The sequence below is a fragment of the Hemicordylus capensis genome, chromosome 12, assembly GCF_027244095.1.
Source record: "Hemicordylus capensis ecotype Gifberg chromosome 12, rHemCap1.1.pri, whole genome shotgun sequence".
Taxonomy (NCBI): Eukaryota; Metazoa; Chordata; class Lepidosauria; order Squamata; family Cordylidae; genus Hemicordylus; species Hemicordylus capensis.
This window is the reverse complement of record NC_069668.1, coordinates 265,428-271,699: the sequence shown is the minus strand read 5'-3', so window position 1 is coordinate 271,699 and position 6,272 is coordinate 265,428. Positions and strand designations below refer to the sequence as shown.

Below are 6,272 nucleotides of genomic sequence, written 5' to 3'. Positions count from 1 at the left end.
AGCACTGCAAGATATTCCCCTTAGAGGATGGGGCTGCTCTGGAAAGAGCAACTAGGTTCCTAGTTTCCCTCCTTGGCAGCATCTCCAAGGTAGGGCTGAGAGAGATTCCTGCCTGCAACCTTGGAGAAGCCGCTGCCAGTCTGTGCAGACAACAGTGAACTAGGTGGACCAAGGGTCTGACTCAGACAGCAGCCTCCTGTGTTCCTAGTTCCTACTGCCCCAGAGAGAGATTGGCTGTTGCGTTTCTCCTCTGCCTTACTTACTGCTGACATGGACATGACATCCCCTGCTACCTGGGCAAAGAGGCACCTTTTACCGTGGTGATTCTCTTTATTTAGCAGAGGGAGAGTAACTGGCCCTATCCACCCCCAGCACAGTACTTCCAGTGACTGTTGCTGGTGTGTGTCTTGTGTTTCTTTTTAGAATGTGAGCCCTTTGGGGACAGGGAGCCATCTTATTTATTTATTATTTCTCTGTGTAAACCGCCCTGAGCCATTTTTGGAAGGGCGGTATAGAAATCAAATTAATAATAATAATAATAATAATAATAATAATAATAATAATAATGATGATGATGGAGGGGCAAGTTAATGGGCAGTGATTGGGACAGCTCAGGAACAGGCTGCTGTCCTAAGGGGTTAGCCTTAGGTCCCTCCCAGAGTATAGTAGGTTTCCATCCAAAATGGTTTACATAGAGAAATAACTGATTGATTGATTGATTGATTGATTGATAAGATGGTTCCCTGTCCCCAAAGGGCTCACGACCTAAAAAGAGACATCGGATAGACACCAGCAACAGTCGCTGGAGGCGTACTGTGCTTGGGGACGGATAGGGCCAGTTGCTCCCCTCCCCTGCTCAACAATCGCCACGTTAAAAGGGTGCCTCTTTGCCCAGTTAGCAGGGGTAACAATACTGATTTCTCATGGGAAGGGAGCCACAAATTATTTTCTCCCTGGGTGCCCCCCCCCCCGCCCGCCACAAGCTTGGAGGCCAGTTTGGGAGGGGCCCCCATAATCTGAAGCCAGCCTTCAGGGCAACTCTGGGAATGGTCCTTATCTCTTTAAAATGGTTTTGGGAACAGACGGTGCTTCTTTTCCCCAATAAGCAGAGATAAGCAGTTTGCACAGCGAAAGGAAGACGGTCCCCTGGCCGCAAGGAGCTCACAGTCTGAACAGAGACGAGGGAGACACCAGCAACAGCCGCTGCTGGTGGGAGAGACCCTACGCTGGGCTGAATCAGGACACTTCGTTTATTTTATTTTTACACTTTTATCCCACCTTCCTCCAAGAAGCCCAGAAGAGTGTGCCCAGTTATGTTTATCCTCACAACAGCCCTGAGAGGTGGGTTAGGCTGAGAGAGAAGGGGCTGGCCTGGAGTCACCCCGAGAATTTCATAGCGGAACAGGGATTTGAACACGGGTCCCCCGGTCCTAGTCCAACACACTAGCCACTGCACCACACTGGCGCTCAGTTGCCCAGCGGCGCGCTCCCCCGGCCAAACCAAAGAGAGCTTCTGCTTCAGAAGGTGCCTCTTGGCCCAGTTGGTCATCCCTCCTTCTCTCACAAACAGGCTGCGATTTCTGAAGCCACCTGGGCTGGGCTGGCGGCACCCCAGTGAGATAAATGCAGGAGGGAAAGACCAAGGGGCGCGTCAGCCAGCTGCTTTGGGGATGGGAGGACCAGACAGAAAGAGGGTCTGGCTGGCGGGTCCTGGAGGGAGGCACTCGGCCACCTGTCCTCCGGGCACCCCCGCCGAAGCCTCCTGCCCCTTAGGAGGCCGAAAAGCCCAACGGCCCTGATCCCCAAGGGAGGAGGAGGGCTGGGGAGAGACAGATGACAGATATGCCCCACACGTCCGTGACTCTAAAGGGGAACGACAGAATGCACAGAGAGAGAGAAGAGGAGAAAGGGCACAGCCAGGAGAAAGATCATTGGCCTGAGAGCAGGTGGTGGTGGCCACTGTGAGAAGCAGGGAGCGGGGGCTGGTGGTGGCCCAAGGCAACAAAATATCCACAAGCCCCACTCACAAATACTGGCCATCAGTCTGAACTCAGAGGACGATGTTCACTGTGACTGGCACAGTGAGAGTCATGCATGGTGTGGAGAAAGTGGGTAGAGATAAAGTTCTCTCTCTCACACAACATAACACTAGAACCAGGGGTCATCCCATGAAATTGGTTGCCCAGAAATTCAGGTCCAGCAAAGGGAAGTACTTCTTCACACAACGCATCATCGACGTGTGGGATTCTCTGCCCCCATCCACGCACCCGCCCGGGCTTCCTTCAATTGTATTCATCCTCCGAAATTGATGTGGGTGTTAAGACCTGGAGCTAACAGAACAGCAGGTCTTTCTCTAGTCCCATTACATGACTTGCATCGTCCACAATTTACAAAACCTTTTAAAAAATAATTGAGGATGATGTTCTGTTGTGGAATAAATCTTACTGTGCTTTTTGTTACCACTATTCAGCCTCATTTAAGATCTCTTTACTTAGTCGGCTGAGCTTCAGTGGGGTGGGCATTTTAAAATCTTGTCTCTGGGCCCACTCCAACCTTGCTACACCCCTGGCCAAGGCGATATGTAAAAATAAAGCTCCCTTAATATTTCCATGTCCATTCTCCTTTTGGATAGAATAGTCACACTTTCCGTAGTGCTTTGGGGCCTTTTAGGCTTGACGTGGTTCAGTGTCAGGATCCGGCCCTGATGGGAAGGAAGTCTGGCGGGGCTTCTTCTCAAGCCAGCGCCCGAGTCCGCCGCCTCGAAGGTGCCCTTCCTCCCCAGCCTGGTTCCCGGGGCCTCCTTGCAGCCTCCACTGCGGTGGAATTCCTGGGCTAATACTAATTTCGGACTGCAATGCAAGGCAGCCGTCTGCATCCACTGCAGAGCCTGATCAGCAGGAATCCACCAGGGCGCTCTGCAAGGGAGCACTCACACAGCCAGGCAGCCCACTTACCAGAAGCCAAAAGCCAGCCTCCCGGAAACGACAGCAGAGAAGCTGTGCTGACTGCAGGGGAGACCAAAGGCAGCAGGCAGGTCCCTTGCAGCAGGGCCAGGTTTCCTTGGCATGTCTTTAGTAGTGCAAAGAGCAAAAAGGAAGCTGCTGTCTACGCACCCTGCAGTGGAGTGTGGGCTAGTGCGGAATCCAGCATGGAGGAGATGGGGCAGAACCATTCGCTTCCTGACAAACTCATGTGGGCAAGGAGGCTCTCCAAGTGGTATGAGAATCGAGGTACCCAAAGCGGGACCCTAGGAACATAGAACAATAGGAAGCTGCTGTCTACTGAGTCAGACTCTTGGTCCAGCCGGCTCAGGATCGTCTACACTGACTGGCAGCAGCTCTCCAGGTTTTTTTACACAGGGGTCTTTCCCAGCCCTGCCGGGGGATGCAGCCAGAGATTGAACTTGGGGCCTTCTGCGTTCAAAGCAGATGCTTTATTGCTGAGCTGCAGCCCCATCTCCCCATTACAGAGCATTTTACAGACGTCAGTAATCCAGGATTTAATCTAGGGTGGAGGAGAGCCACACCCCATGAATGCAGCCGGCCCTGCTGCATGTTCTTGGCTTTCCTCGCTCTCCCCCCATCCGCTCTCTCTTGTGCATCGGATTTCTGGGCTTTCTCCCCTCCTCCTCCCCCACCCCCCGCCCTGTCCAGGCTGCTAGTGCTGCAGATGGATCCTGCCAAAGCAGCCCGTAAGCACAAAGGCACCAGGGCCATAAAGCACAATTAACTGACAGGTTAGTTCCCATCAGGAGGAGCCGCCCCGCATGCATCCCAGCCAGCTGAGTGCTGCAGTCTGGAGTGAGGCCGCTGCTGCAGAGTGACTCAGCAAAAGGAGGCCAGAACCCCTGAGTCGGCACCTGGCCGGGTCAGAGTGCCCCATGCCGCCGCCGCCGCCGCCGTCCGGGAAGCCCCTCTGGGCTCACAAGAACAGCCCTGCTGGATCGGGCCCCAGTCCAGCATCCTGCTTCACACAGTGGGCCACCAGATGCCCCGGAAGCCTACAGACAGGAGTGGAGGGCAGGCCCCCTTTCCTGCTGTTGCTGCTCACTCCCCTGCAACTGGGATTTGGAGGCATCGTGCCTCTGAGGCTGGAGGTGGCCCACAGCCACCAGGCTAGTAGCCATTGATAGACCTGTCCTCTGTGAATTTGTCTAAGCCCTGTTTTAAAGCCATCCAAGCTGGTGGCCATCACCACATCCCGTGGCAAGCAATTCCATAGATTCATTCTGTGCTGTGTGAAAAGGGACTTCCTCTTGTCGGTCCTAAATTTCCCGACCTTCACTTTCATGGGGTGACCCCTGGTTCTAGTGTTATGTGTGTGAGAGAGAAATTTCTCTCTGTCTACCCTCTCCACTCCGTGCATAATTTTATACACTTTGGTCATGTCTCCCCTTGGTTGCCTCTTTTCCAAACTAAAGAGCCCCAGATGCTGTAGCCTTGCCTCATAGGGAAGGTGCTTCAGGCCCCTGATCATCTGGGTTGCCCTCTTCTGCACCTTTCCCAGTTCTCCAATGTCCTTTTCTAGATGATGTGACCAGAATTGTACACAGTACTCCAGGTGTGGCTGCACCATAGTTTTGTATAAGGGCATTATAATATTAGCATTTTTATTTTCAATCCCCTTCCTAGTGATCCCAAGCATGGAACTGGCCTTTTTCACAGCTGCCGCGCACTGAGTTGACACTTCCAATGAGCTGCCCACCACGACCCCAAGATCCCTCTCCTGGTCAGTCCCCGACAGCTCAGATCCCATCAGTGCATATGTGACCTGGGTTCTTTGCCCCGATATGAATCACTTTACACTTGCAGACATTGAACCGCACTGGCCACTTTGTCGCCCACTCCCCACACTTTGGAGAGATCTTTTTGCAGCTCCTCACAATCTGTTTTGGATTCCACTACCCTAAATAGTTTACCCCACTGGGCCTCTGAATTTGCAACTCACCTTTTAGCTGGCTGATCAGAGCAACTGTCTGTGTAAGTGGTCTCAAGCCAGGGGGGCAGCCCTTTCGTGAGGCAAGGTGAGCCAGTAGCCTCAGGCGGCAGTGCGAGTGGGATGGTAAGATTGCCCACCACTGCCTCCGCCATCGGATCTGGCCTTTGCAGAATTGGCCAGGGGTGCCTCTCCTCACACTCCTGGCAAAGCTTTCAAGAAGCGTCCGGGGAGAAGAAGAGGCTGCTGGCACTCTCCTCTTTGTTTCCCTTTGCCCCGCTCTGCCCCATGCCCTTTCAAAGCGTGCAAGGATCAGAAGTGCCCCGTGCTCCCCATCAAGGGGGCAAAACAGCATTTGGGACCTCCCCTCAGGCACTGCAATATCTTGGTCTACTCTTCTCTCAGCCTGCATGGTTCTCCAGCTGTTAGGAACATAGGGAAATCGGAAGCTGCCTTCTACCGAGTCAGACCCTTGGTCCATCTAGCTGACAGATGGTCACCCAGTCTCCGTCTTGAAAACCTCCAAAGAAGGGGAGCCTGCTGTTTCATGTGGCAGACTGTTCCGCTGACCAACGGCTCTTATAGTTGGAAAATTCCTCCTTGTCCTTTGCCGGTTTTTGAGTCGAGGCAGGAAGGCCATGAGTCAGGGCCAGGGGTGCTACAGCAGCTTCCTGCACTGAGCTGAGAGGACAGGCTAGAAGACCTCTGAGGATTCCCTCCAGCTCTGAATTCTATGAAAAGGCATGGTCTTCTGAGCAAGAAGCTCGAACTGACGTGTGCCAAAAGAGCTCTTGGCTTCTGAGAAGCGGAGACCATCTCCAGAGAGAGCTGGGCCAGTGCTGCTCGCGAAATCTGATGAGCTGATTGTACGGGTGACTTTGCAGTTCCTTAAAATAGCGGCGTGTTCAGTTGCTACGGTTCTGCTGCAGGTACCTGGGGAGAGCCACAGAGAAGGATCCGGAAGGCCAGTGCTAGCCAGGGTCAGCCCGTCCACTAAGCAGACCTAGGTGGTCACAGTGGTGTGGAAATGGAAGATGGAATCCTGCCCTCTGCTCCCCAAACTGCCTGCAGATTCTGCACCCCTCCCCAAAATGAACAGCTTTCTTCGCTCCTAGCAGCCCCCAAGAAAAGGTGAGCCTCAGAAGCTGCACTCCCTCGCTGGAAGACGAATCGCCTCCCTCTGCATTCCTTTCCAAAAGGAAACATGGAACTGATATGCATGGAATATGCAGGCCTCAGGCTGCATTTCCAAATTCACAGCAGCCTCTTTCCTTCTCCAAAGTGCTCAGGTTTTGTGCTCAGGTTTTGCCCCCATATTAGACTTTGGAACTCTCTCC

The 6,272-nt window shown here is 53.3% G+C and overlaps 1 protein-coding gene across 1 annotated transcript in view; it reads left to right on the top strand.

The window, feature by feature from the left end:
* Nucleotides 1–6,272, top strand: part of DTX2 (deltex E3 ubiquitin ligase 2) — a 63,796-nt gene that overhangs the window by 15,889 nt on the left and 41,635 nt on the right. The window lies entirely within an intron of this gene.